Source organism: Tachysurus fulvidraco, chromosome 8, assembly GCF_022655615.1.
Source record: "Tachysurus fulvidraco isolate hzauxx_2018 chromosome 8, HZAU_PFXX_2.0, whole genome shotgun sequence".
Lineage (NCBI taxonomy): Eukaryota > Metazoa > Chordata > Actinopteri > Siluriformes > Bagridae > Tachysurus > Tachysurus fulvidraco.
The window spans coordinates 10,536,482-10,549,362 of record NC_062525.1 but is presented as its reverse complement, the minus strand read 5'-3'; positions in this window follow the sequence as shown (position 1 = coordinate 10,549,362).

The window sequence follows — 12,881 nt, the reverse complement described above, 5'->3', positions numbered from 1 at the left end:
TCCATCCAGGGTGTATCCTGCCTTGATTCCCAATGACGCCTGAGATAGGCACAGGCTCCCCGTGACCCGAGATAGTTCGGATAAGCGGTAGAAAATGAATGAATGAATGATTTTCATAGGGATACATAATACCGGTATAATAATAGTGATTATGTAATAGTTTGCTAAATAAGGCCAATTGGAATAACAAAAGTGATCAGAAATATGACAAGCAGTTTTTCCTGTTCTTTGCATTTGGAGGTCCAAAAAACTGCTGTTTAATGGATTTAGATAATGAAAGTGATTACAATGTTGTGCATATTTTCTTAGACCTATACTTTCTACACATGCTTTTTCATGAATATCTACTGTTTTTTTGTTTGTTTGTTTGTTTTTTTTACTTAGCTAGGTGTAACTAAAAGTGTGACCTTTGTTTTACTATGCATATGATTTATATTTTTTGTGAAAATCTATTCAACCATGTCCTGCAATATTGTGTTGCTAAACTGTCTTTGATCGTAATGTAGTGCTAGTTTGGTTTTGATGTTTGATTTGTCCCATCTATAATATGATATAACCCTGAAATACCCAACGTACATTGTGTAAAACTGATTGCCATGATGCTCTAACACACAGCAAGTCAAGGAAGTGTTAACAAATAAAATCACTTGACTTGTTACATTCAATTAAGATCAAGACTGACTTTTGATGTTTGTGTTGGTTTATGTTACCTATCTGGAAGAACTTATATAGGTTTTGTGAGCACCATCTTTAAGTGTCAAGTGATAGACATGATCAGGTGGCAGAGCATTACAGGAGTATCACTGCTAAACATTAAAAGATTTGTTTACCTTATCACAAGTCGAAGCTTGAGTGATAACATACAAGCTCAAGTGCTGAACTAATCCTAAAAAACATGACTTGTGTGCTGATAAATCCCCAGACACTGGCTTTATCTCTCTGGTGATTTAGACTGTACATGGTCTCACGGTAATATTATAACAATTCGTATGAATCAGTAAGGAACTTGAGACAAGAAGCAAGCATGTAAGCTAAGTGTTCATTTTTTTAAGGCAATTCTTGATTCTTAATCTGTATCCAGAGTAGGGGCCAGAATACATGTAGACAAGGTAATTATAGGCATATCCCTGTCAAAATAATGAGGCATTTGGGTCAACATGAAAGAAAACTAGACCATGAAAACAAAGCCCAGAATTACAGTAACAAAAGCAGGATACTCAACAAAAAAACAAATTACATGTGGAATATTACATGTGGAAGACAATCTAATCGATACATACCCATAACAGAAATCAAAACACGAGCTCATGGCTTTCAAAAATGTAGAAACAGCAATGAGAAATGATAAAATGTATATGTTAATAATTTGAAAGGGGATTAAACAGGCACGAGGTTAGCATTTCCACTTCACTTATTTAAATTCCTGTATAAGATCAGGTTCTTCTTCAAGGAGACTTACAAGTCTTGAAGAAAGGTGCAGCGAGTATTCAGTTATACACTATTAAGAAACATTCTCATCATCTACAACATCTCATTATATATAATTAACATATAAGTAGTCAAGATGATTCTTTGTTGCTGTGTAAATTCTCTTTAACTAGGTGCGCATCATAATTTACATTCACACTCAAGTGTCGGGGTGTATTTTGTATCTCTCACTAGATTGATTCTTTTGTGTGTGTGTGTGTGTGTGTGTGTGTGTGTGTGTGTGTGTGTGTGTGTGTGTGTGTGTGTGTGTGTGTGTGTGTGTGCGCGTGTGTGTGTGTGTGTGTGTGTGTGTGTGCGTGTGTGTGTGTGTGTGTGTGTGTGTGTGTGTGTGTGTGTGTGTGTGTGTGTGTGTGTGTGACAATTGGGATGTAAGTAACATAGCATCATGTTAAATAATACCAAAGGGGGGCAATGTTGAGCTGGGGTTTTTGTTCCATTAGACTAAACACCTTTTTAAAAATCCAAAATAGAATTAATCAACAAACAAATAAATGAAAACATGAGCTACTGCATGGCAAACAAAGCTCACATGTGTCCAAGCAAAAGATTAATGCATAGCATAAGAGATCATAGGGAAGGCATTTATCACACCTACCCCTTACTCCATTACACAAACACACACAAAGTTTATTACTGCCATCTGCATTTCATCTTCATGAAAACAGACTGTAAAAATGATGAGTAATGATGAGTAATGCTGAGAGGTTAAAAAGTCTCCACCCAAACACTCTCACTCACACACAAACATGCTCTACAAGGTTTCAAATTCTCAGACTGGGCTTCAAAAGCTAAAAAGATTTGGAAAAAATAGTGTATTGCTTATTTTGATGTTTTAGCTGCTATGTGGGGGGAATAAATCTATGTGTCTGTTTATTTTCCCAGGACAATCTCTAAGAAAATTATGATCATGACATTGGTGATGATGAAGATGACAATGATGTATGATATTAGCTTGTTTCACTTTAGTGTCAACTGTAAAAGTCGGTGAGATATGCAGTATAGAGTGAAAGGCCTGGTGTGTTACAATAAAGATTAAGAAAGAAGTAAAATGCAAATCATATTTATAATATGGATTTTAGAATTTGAGAACTGGAGCATGCACCCAAAGCACCCACATGCGCACACACATGCGCAAACACATGCGCACACACACATACACACACACAAACAGACTTTCTTACTTTTTTGCATTTCCATATTACATATGTTGTCTGTCATTTTGCTTTATGAAAAGTGCTCTTGCTTTGTCTCTCTCTCTCTCTCTCTCTCTCTCTCTCTCTCTCTCTCTCTCTCTCTCTCTCTGTCTTTATGTTGTGACAAGCCTGTGCAGCCTTACTCAACCACCAAATCTCTGCTCTCACTACTGTCATATCTTTTCTTTTCCTGCACCTTGCCATGCGCAGACAAACCAAATCATTAAGTCTTGAGCTGCACTGTAGCTCTTTCTCTCTTTCTCCTTACACCGATGCAGGAATGGACTCAGTGCTAAGACACCTTAACTTAGTATATAACACACAGTCATAAATATATATTTTATATATATATTTATATTAGTCATTATATATTTTTTGCTTTAAGGTGCAGGTGCAATGTAGTGCAGCAGAAAACCAGTGATAAGGTGAAGGAGAGGCCATTAGCATTCCCATGCTAGCTCCCGGCTTAGTGTAGGACCTGGAACAAGAAATCCTGTAACGCGGGGGTACCCTTCGCCTTGGACATTTAGAGCAGAGGGGCGTGGTCTGTCACAAGGTTAAAGTGCCACCCTGCCAGGTAGTACCGGAGGTCCTTGATGGCCCACTTGATCGCCAGTGATTCCTGTTCCACTGCAATGTAGTTTTTTCTCAGCAGGCGTCTGTTTCTGGGGGGTAAAGAGGACCGGGTGCTCTTCCCCATCAAAATCCTGTGCAAGAACAGCTCCTAGCCCCATTCTGGATGCATCTGTCTGCAGCGTGAAGAGGCGATTTAAATCTGGATTGCGCAGTACTGGCTGGGTGGTGAGGGCCTCCTTGAGCTGGCGGAATGTCTGTTCTGTGCCGTCCATCCAGTGCACCCGGTCCGGCTGGCCTTCATGGTTAGATCTGAGAGGGAGGGCAGCTAAAGTGCAGAAATTAGGCACAAAACATCTGTAATAGCACGCCAATCCCAAAAAGGCTCGTACCTGTTTCTTTGTAGTGGGTCGGGGTTATTCTCTCACGGCCTGGACCATTTTCTCTTGGATGATGATGGATGATGTTCATGAGGTACTGGAAGGTGGCCGGTGCCCCATTTAAGCTCTCTTCAATAATCCCTTCCTTTAACATTCACTCCACTTCCTCCATGATAGAACGACTGCAGGCTTCTGGGACCCTGTATGGCTGCTGTTGGAACCCCATCCAAGGATGGGTCTTGATCTCATGGTGCACCAGCACTGTACATTCTGGATGGGATGAGAAGACATGCATGAACTGATCCAGGAGCTCTGTGATGTTATGCTGCTGGGCTGGTGTGAGATTATCTCCCCTTCTTACCAGGGAACACTCTTGTGGATCTGTGTGGAGGGAAGAATACACAGTGTCTTCCTTCACGATGGGCCCGATGCGCTCAATCCATGCCTGCATGTCCTGGACGAAGTCAATGATGGAGCGGAAGGGGGAGGGTTGTTCCTCCCAGGCCTCCAGAGCCAAACCAGCCCTCCCAGGCCACGGTGTGCTCACAGGTGTCCAGGATCGCCTCCACGTCATCTTCGGTGCTAAGCTTAGTGAGTCAGGGAGGGGTATTTGTTACAGTGGGGGGCCCCGCTGAAGCTCCAGTAATTCCTCTGTGGCGCTCTTGACACTTTTGGCCAGCTCCTGGGTCACCTCACACTGATGAAGGACTGGCCTGCAGAAGATGTTGTAAGACTGTCGTTCTTCTGAAGGTTTCTGAAAAAGAATACTAGAAAGATACTAGCTTTCTGCTGTGCTCTCCTCCTGGAGGGTGAATGCTGGCCAAGGTGCTGAATCGCCACCTTTTACACTCACTCTCTTCTTGGCTACCAATGCAGAGGTATTTACAGTAAACAGATACGGACTATGCCCTTCTTAAGGCATTTTGTTTAGAATTTGTTTGATATACAGTAATATTTATATACGTATAGATATACGGAATATTTACAAAGCAAATTCTACATTTCTGAAAACAGCACCTTTACCAGTTTAGTAATACTATTTGATAGGTACCTACACTGGGCCTTCATAACACATTCATAAGCAGTGCCTAAATATTTTAGAATGCAATACTGGATTATTTATGTAAGGCGTATGTCAAAACATGAATATACATCAATGTTTTATTAGCTATATCATTTTGTCTTTACACGACAGAGACAAGAGAAAAGATCTTGTAAATGAGTTGCCTTTACTTCCAGCAATTTCATTAACTATTGAAATATATTTCACATAATATATTCCCACAGCCGAGCTGAATGGCCGAGCACAACCCCTGACACACCGCGGCCAGACCCACATCCAGAAAACCAGAAAGGGGGAGGTTGGGAAAAGTCCTCCATCACGGGCAAAAAATAAACCAAAATATCCCTAGGGCAAAAACATACGGGCCTGCAACACCCCCCACGGACAGGAAGTGGGGTGGTGTCCTCCACGGGAAACCAGGAAGTGACGCGTCATCCCCACAGGAACAGATGCGGGGTGATGCCGCAGTGCACCGAGAAAAACAAAAACCAACCCGGGCTGTGACATTGTCCGCAGGCGGGAAGTGAGGTGGCGTCTCCCGCGGGAAACCGGAATCGGAGCGGCAATCCCCACTGGAACAAATGCGGAACGATGTCACACACAAAAAAAAAGTCCGGAAAAAAATGCCCCCACAATAAGCCGGTCCAGGCTGACGCTATCCTGCTGGGTCTTAAAGTGGCGGAATCCTTCTGTTATTGATGCTGGGATAAAAACAGACCCAAATGCAGGATAGCTAAAATAAAAGGGTTTAACTAAAAAACACAAACCAGAGACAAAGACACGACAACCAAATACATGACCAGACTTGACACGAGACGAGGATTCCGCGCCGCCACAGGCAACGCGGCACAGTTAAATACACAAGACAATTAACACATGAGGAACAGGTGTGCAGAGGCGGGGAGGAGTAAACAAGGGCAGGGCAGACACATGACACAGGACATAAACAAAAACAAAAACATGGCCAAAGTCCCGGCTGGATCTTGACACCTGACCCAACTCTGGGAGCAAAGGGGACTAAATTTGGAACAGGATGCTTTATTGGAAAATTTGGGTGTGATGGTCAGATGTCCATAAATGTTTCTTAGAGTTAATCGGAAAATGAAAGAAATTGTGCGATGTCAAAATATTTGTCTTCTGTTCTTTGGCTCTATCACGTGGGAACACCAGGGATAAAGGCTGCTGTACAGTATAACAATTTTGGATAATGACAATAATTACACTATAATTCCAATGTCAGACATATTGTCATTGACCTTAAAGCAAAACCTTTTTTTTTTGCAGTTTTAAGAATACTGTAATAACAGATGTTTTTTTTCCCCCTTAGATAATGTGAGCTTAATTTAGCTATTTGTCATAAAATAATACTATGTTAACAACTTTGTGAATAATTTCTTTGACCTTTAAACAAAAAGCATTGCATTTTTATAATAACTATTGTAATGCCCTTACATGAATTCAGCATTATTTTGAGATGTTTATGAAATCCTTTAACTGTGACCTGTATCCTAATAGCCATCTTAGTATTATTCTTTTGTCTGAAATTGTAAGGTAAGTTTGGAATTGATGTTTGAGTTGTCTCAAATTTAGCATTACAGTATATACAGTAACTCCAACATACTTGAAGTACATGAAAGAAAACAGGTTGTAAAAATGATTGAACAAACAACAGGCCTGAAATTTGTTAAGAAAAACCAGTCACTTGACTTGGGTGTTACGTAACATAGCATCAAACTGATTAAATCAAAGTCGATTTATACAGTATTTATATATGCTTGTGTAGGTTTATTGACATTGTGAGGAAGACCATACAGAAGTGACAAGTAACCTTCTGAACCCCATGTTTACCTAACGTGAAAAGTAGATTGTCACTGCTCAAATAATAGGTGATCAGATGACAGAGCATTCCAGGAACAGTACCACTAGTGTATTATAAGGTTTGTTTACCTTATAACAAATCTGTGTATGAGTGATCATTGCGCTCAAGTGCTTGAAAGTGTTGATAAAACCCCAGACATGGTCTCGGTCTCTCTTTCATGACTGCTGAGATGTTTTCCTGCTTGCATTAGTAGATGATATTCAGACTGCAGGCTGCTCTGGCTGGGATCAGGAAAAGACTTGTCAGATTTTCCTTTTTTCTGCTATGTTGATCTTTAAGAAAGAGTAAGACAAATAAGAGAGAGGGGAGAGAGAAAGAATAAAGTGTGTGTGTGTGTGTGTGTGTGTGTGTGTGTGTGTGTGTGTGTGTGTGTGTGTGTGTGTGTGTGTGTGTGTGTGTGTGTGTTTGAGAGAGTAAGGAGAGCGAGAAAGAGAGAGAGAGAGAGAGAGAGAGAGCGAGAGAGAGAAAGAGAGAGAGAGAGAGAGAGAGAGAGAGAGAGAGAGAGAGAGAGAGAGAGAGAGAGCCTCATTGGGGCTTTCCAAATAAAGACTCCATTGAGAGTAATTAAGTCTGATGAACCTCTTGTTATGAGAATATAGTGATTTTCTAACTTTCACAGTCTTAAGGTTGCTACTGTAAAATGTTAATCATTGACTAGCTTAAAGCTTGTTGACAGAGCATTAAGGACACTGCACATCTATGGCAATATTTGTTCCTCAAAACCCTGCAAATATTCTATACACAGAAGAGAACATCTCATTCTCAAGAGATAAGAGTCACACATTCATTAAAGTACTGGAACATCTGTGACAGAAAGTGGAATAAGAGAGCTGGATAAAGAGGAACAAGGCCAGAAAAGTTCAACTAAATCACTCTTTGTGCTTGTTAGTAATGGATAAGTTGGTACTCTTGGGGAAATTATGCTGAATGATGGAGGCTTGGGCTGCATTGTTTGGAGAAGGGAACTCTTAAAATGGCACTGTTGTGGTAATGAATGCTTTAGTGTCACTGCACTGCACTGTTTTCCTCTCTCATCTTATGCCCTGTCACCCTGAGGACCAATGCATCCTTTCAACTCCCCAAATACATCCCAGAAAGGCAGAGACTGAACAAGTCCTGCCAACAATACTCATGCCTTTCAAAGTTTAATAATGTTTGCTCACATCAGAATTATCCACCTGATGCTGGCACTAATGGTGTAAACATTTAAACAATCTTTTGTGGGCATGAGACTGTCATTGCTTATGCATTTATTCAATAGACTGCTGCTTTAGGTGCTCGAACAACAATAATGTCACTAGCATTTTTCCCCACAATAATGGAGATTGTAAGAAGGTAACTGGATGTACCAAATCTGTGTTTTATGTGGAGAATAGAGACTCATGTGGAACAAATTAGAATGCTTAATGTAGGCACTATGCCTTTGATCAGATGAAGATGAAGAACTCTCTCTTTGTTTGTTTGTTTTTTTTACATTATTTCTAGCTGTAAGTAGTGTCTTTAGGTTCTGGAAAAGGTGTAACTAAAGGTAAACTAGATGTATTGGACCTCATTTATCAAGCTGGAAACAAATTTATTCATAAATCATTTATATGAGCATTTACACCAGATATTTGTTATTCATGAAAGTCATATACTGTAATTTCAGAAAGAAAAATTTATATCCTATTCGTGCTCCTGCATGTAACGTTAACCATAAATGATTCAAGCATAAGAAACAAATGTAAACATTTATTGTTTAGTTCAAATGACATACGTTTCACAGATTAATACATTTGTAAATATGTACTATATGACACTCGCTTATGTCATTTTATTTTACAGTATTAAGCAGAGTTGCTTTTACAGACAGGCCCACAGAAGAAAAAAAATCTTCATACTAGTTCAGTATATGTAATTGAGAAATTTGTTTGAAACCCTGTCATTTAACGTTATTGGCATTACTTAAAAAAACTGGAAGCAAGCCAATGCAAATTAAGATAAAACTAGTCATTTAATTATGAGGGAATGGTGATGCAACATCCATGCTTTTTTATTTCCTTGAAGATGAAAGCAGGCTAATATATCAGTTCAATTTGACAGGTCAACTTCTTTAATGTTAAGACACACTTTAGATCCAGCATGTCAGCCAAGACATTTTTAATTATTTTTTAATAATTGCAACAAAATTTCTCTGTGTTCTGGTCACTTAATACATACCTAATTCACCTTTTGTGTATTTTGTCTCAGGTTTTTTTAAAGTGCTGTTATACTGCACAATATCGTTGGCATAGAAGTGAGTCTTTTCCATTTCTGACTTTAGTTTCACTGTTTAATCCTAAGTCAATTTTTCCAACCCACTCTGAACTTGACCTTTTGTCTGTGTCACTAAATGCAAATGAGTTAGTGTCAGAAAAGCTTAAGTGAGCTTTACATTTTATGGTTAATGAACATATGCAAATAAATATACAGAAAATCAGAAATTCTAAAACAATTGTAATAAAACTAATATTTGTTTAGTTTAGTTAACAGAAAGATTTACACATATGTTTACTAAAAGATTGATAAATGAGACCCATTGTTGTCAGTATTGTTGTAGTATAAGTATTATTATTTTTTCTTTCCTCACAGAAAGTACTATTACTAATTCAAAAGCGCTAATATTTTACAGTGAAATCTTTGAAAGCCTTAAATGGATGATATAATGTTTATAGAAGAAAATGGCTTCTGCAGTTAATTCAGCACTAAGCTACTGTACATAATCTATATTTCATTTCAGCTTTCAATTTAAAGTTCTTCATGTTCTTCATGTAATACCTCTGGTAATAGAACTAGGCTAATTGTTCGTGTTGTTGGAATAGCTGAGATGAGGTACCTACAGTACATCACTGCCAAAGCTACAGTATGTAGAGATTCAGCTTGAGACTGTTATATTGTCTATTTATCTGGCTATTATTATTATTATTATTATTATTATTATTATTATTATTATTATTATTATTATTATTATTATTATTATTATTATTATTCACAGCCTTTGTATAAAGGTAGTCAGAGTTATATATTTAATGTCATTATCTATGTTTTGCAAATTTAATTTATGGATATTGCACAATGCATAACTAATTGTCTGCAACCTACTGAAACAATTGCATGGCATTTAAATGGCATTTTCACAATTATATTTTTAATTGTCCAAACTGAACTCTCAAGCATTGCCCTAGATGGCCATTCTCTTGTGTAACCCACAACCCCAGCTCACCCATAGTCTGGGAAGCCTGATGACAGTCAGGGGGTCAGACTGACAGACATTCATCATCGTTCAGCAGGGACAGACAAACAAATCTATCCTCATTGAGTCTGTCAGTCTCCATTGCTTTCATGTGACAGAGTGGAAATGTGATGGTCCACCCACCTAGAAAAATGACATGGCCATGTGGTGACACTTTGCTCATGGAGGCTGTCACACAGAGCATCGCAATGTGAAAAAGCACAACTATGAAATGTACTGTTGAAGGAGAGCGAGTGAAAATGATTAATGACGAGGAACAAAAGGACCACAGTGATCACTGTATTGATTTGATAAACTCTTGAGTGACTAGCAGTATTTGTCTCAGAGGATATCCTGTTGTTGTTTACTTCAAAACCCTGCAACTAAATTAATAGCTAAAGTCCAATTTGCATAAAGAATGCAGATAAGGTCTCCCTGATAGTGATGATAATGAGAGTAAATTAGATCATATTCAGCCTTTTGCTATGCTTCAATTAACTTCTAATTTATTTCAGTTTGGACCATGATACAAACTGCCCAATGCATAATATAAGCAATCTGTACTAGCCTTAATACCATGCTTAATTGTTTCTAAATTTAATTTTTTTTAAAATGATATTTAAAACATTAACATTTCACATCAACGTATATCCCAGGTGGAAAAATATGACAGAATAATTCAATAATGAAATGGTCCATAAATTAATTCAGCACAATAATAAATATTGTAATATGTTATCATAACAGATGCTTTCAGCAAATGTGGAACTTAATGGCTATCATTACAACTAATTCAGGAATATTATAAATACATTCATGCAAAGAGTTTATTTCTGTGTGGCCATTTAATTGCCAAGCTGTATATATACAGATCTGTGACTCTGTATTGCATTAGTTTATAGACATGTTTTGGATCTATTATCGTTCTTACAAACTCTAGTACATGGACATATTAAGTATGAGGTTTTTATTGCTTCTGACAGCTATTAGTCACAGCACTATCAGTATTCCCCTGGTGTTTGAGAGTAAGGTCATTACTGAATGCAAATAAATGTGACAGGAGATAAACCATTGACCTAAGATAGGATTAGAATATTAAAGAAAGGTCAAATTTACATTTTATCCTCTCACATTCTCTTTCTTCATCTTCACCTCTGTATGACAACATATTATTTTCTTTTTCTTTTCTCACTGGCCATGCAACACAATCATATTCACAAAGGACATGATTACATGACCAAAGCCTCATCAGACTACTGACATTTGACACAGGAGTATTCATTGCTGTAGTAAATGTTTTGCAATTTTTTTTTTCAAATACTGACCAAAAAATCAACCCCAGAAATAATAACAAACAAACAAACATACTAATAGTTGCAAAAATGTGATGAATTAAAAAAAATATGTATTTAAAAAAATACGGTAGTTACACCTGAAAATTGCACTAGGTAATATTGCAAAATGGTGTTATTGCACAGTTACTATTGCACAAAAATTTAAGGACATGCTGTATACTATTGTTAGGGTTCAGCTCGGAATTTTGGCCATGTGCTTCTGTTTATGTTTCGTATCACATGTCTGCCCCGCCTTTGTTTACTCCTCCCCGTCTCTACACACCTGTTCCCTATTGTTAATCGTTGTGTTTATTTAACCGTTGCTGATGGAAGCAGCGGAATCATCGTCAGTGTACCCTCGTCCTTTGTCCTGTGTAGTTCGTCTGTGGTCCTGTTCTGTGTTTATTATTTGTTAAACCCTGTTTATTTGAAGCTATCCTGCCCTCCCTCCCTCCCTCCGATTCTAGTCTTCGAGGCATGGTCTGGCTACGGTGTGTCTTGGGTTGTGCTCGGCCCATAAGGTAGGAGGTGGACTTTGCTCGGCCCTTCAACGTTGGTGGACGTCACTCGGCTCTTCTGCTTGTTGGTGGACGTCGCTCAGGCCTTCTGCTTGTTGGTGGACGTCGCTCAGGCCTTCTGCTTGTTGGTGGACGTCGCTCAGGCCTTCTGCTCGGCGGTGGACATCGCTCTGCCTTTCCGATGGCAGTGCGGAGTCAGTGTATGTTGTTCTTCCTCGCCTTTGTCCTGTGTAGTTTTCATATGTGTTCCTGTTCTTTGTATTTAATTTATTAAACCAATTTATTTGAAGCTTCCTGCATCTGGATCTGTCTTCCTTCTCCTGGTTGTGACTATATTAATATGAGAGATATTATTACTATATTAATCTTTACATACATTATTTTTTTCAAACAGAAAATACTAAATAAAATTTTATTTACTAGTTTATTTATTTGTTTTTGTTTGTTGATTTTATTTATTTATTTAAAACCCCTACACTTAAAATTAGGTCAAGCCATTACTTGAGAGAGAACCGGCACTGATCATCTTCCTGGAATGTCTAATAGGGCTAGATGCATGAGTTGAGGATGTGTCTTCCTGTAGCTTGTATTTCAATCTACTTTATAATCTTATGTTTATGCATGTGAACCCTCCTCTTCAGTACACAGCACAAGTCAACAAGATTCAAAACCAAGACCATTTCTGTTTTGATTTTAATGCATATTTGGGTTCAGTATCCATCCATAGCCAGGTTTGACTCTCCTAGAAGAGGAAAGACTAATAGCTGTGACCAAGGTTTAACCTCCTAGAAAAAAACAACTCCACTGAGAGGCATACATGTTTTGAGTTGTAAATAATCCCTTTTTACAAGCATGTCAGTGGTGAACATTTCCTAAAAATTCAGGCTTTACCACAACACATGTTTGCACATGCAGATGATGATAAAATAATAATAATAAGAAGAGAAATATTTCTTCCTCCTTCTATTCCTGATGTACTGATTTATTGTTTTTATTGATGTATTGTAATTATTTGTTTGTTTGTGTGTTTGTTTCAGGTTAGGTATTGGCATGAACAACGTACAGGTCATTTTTTTGCATAATCTCTCGACAATTTCCCTATGCAAATATTGTCATACCTTTGAGACATAATCAGAATGTTTTTTAATTGTAATTTTATAATCATATTGGCCCATATTTTATGTTTGCTCATAATTAAAGGCA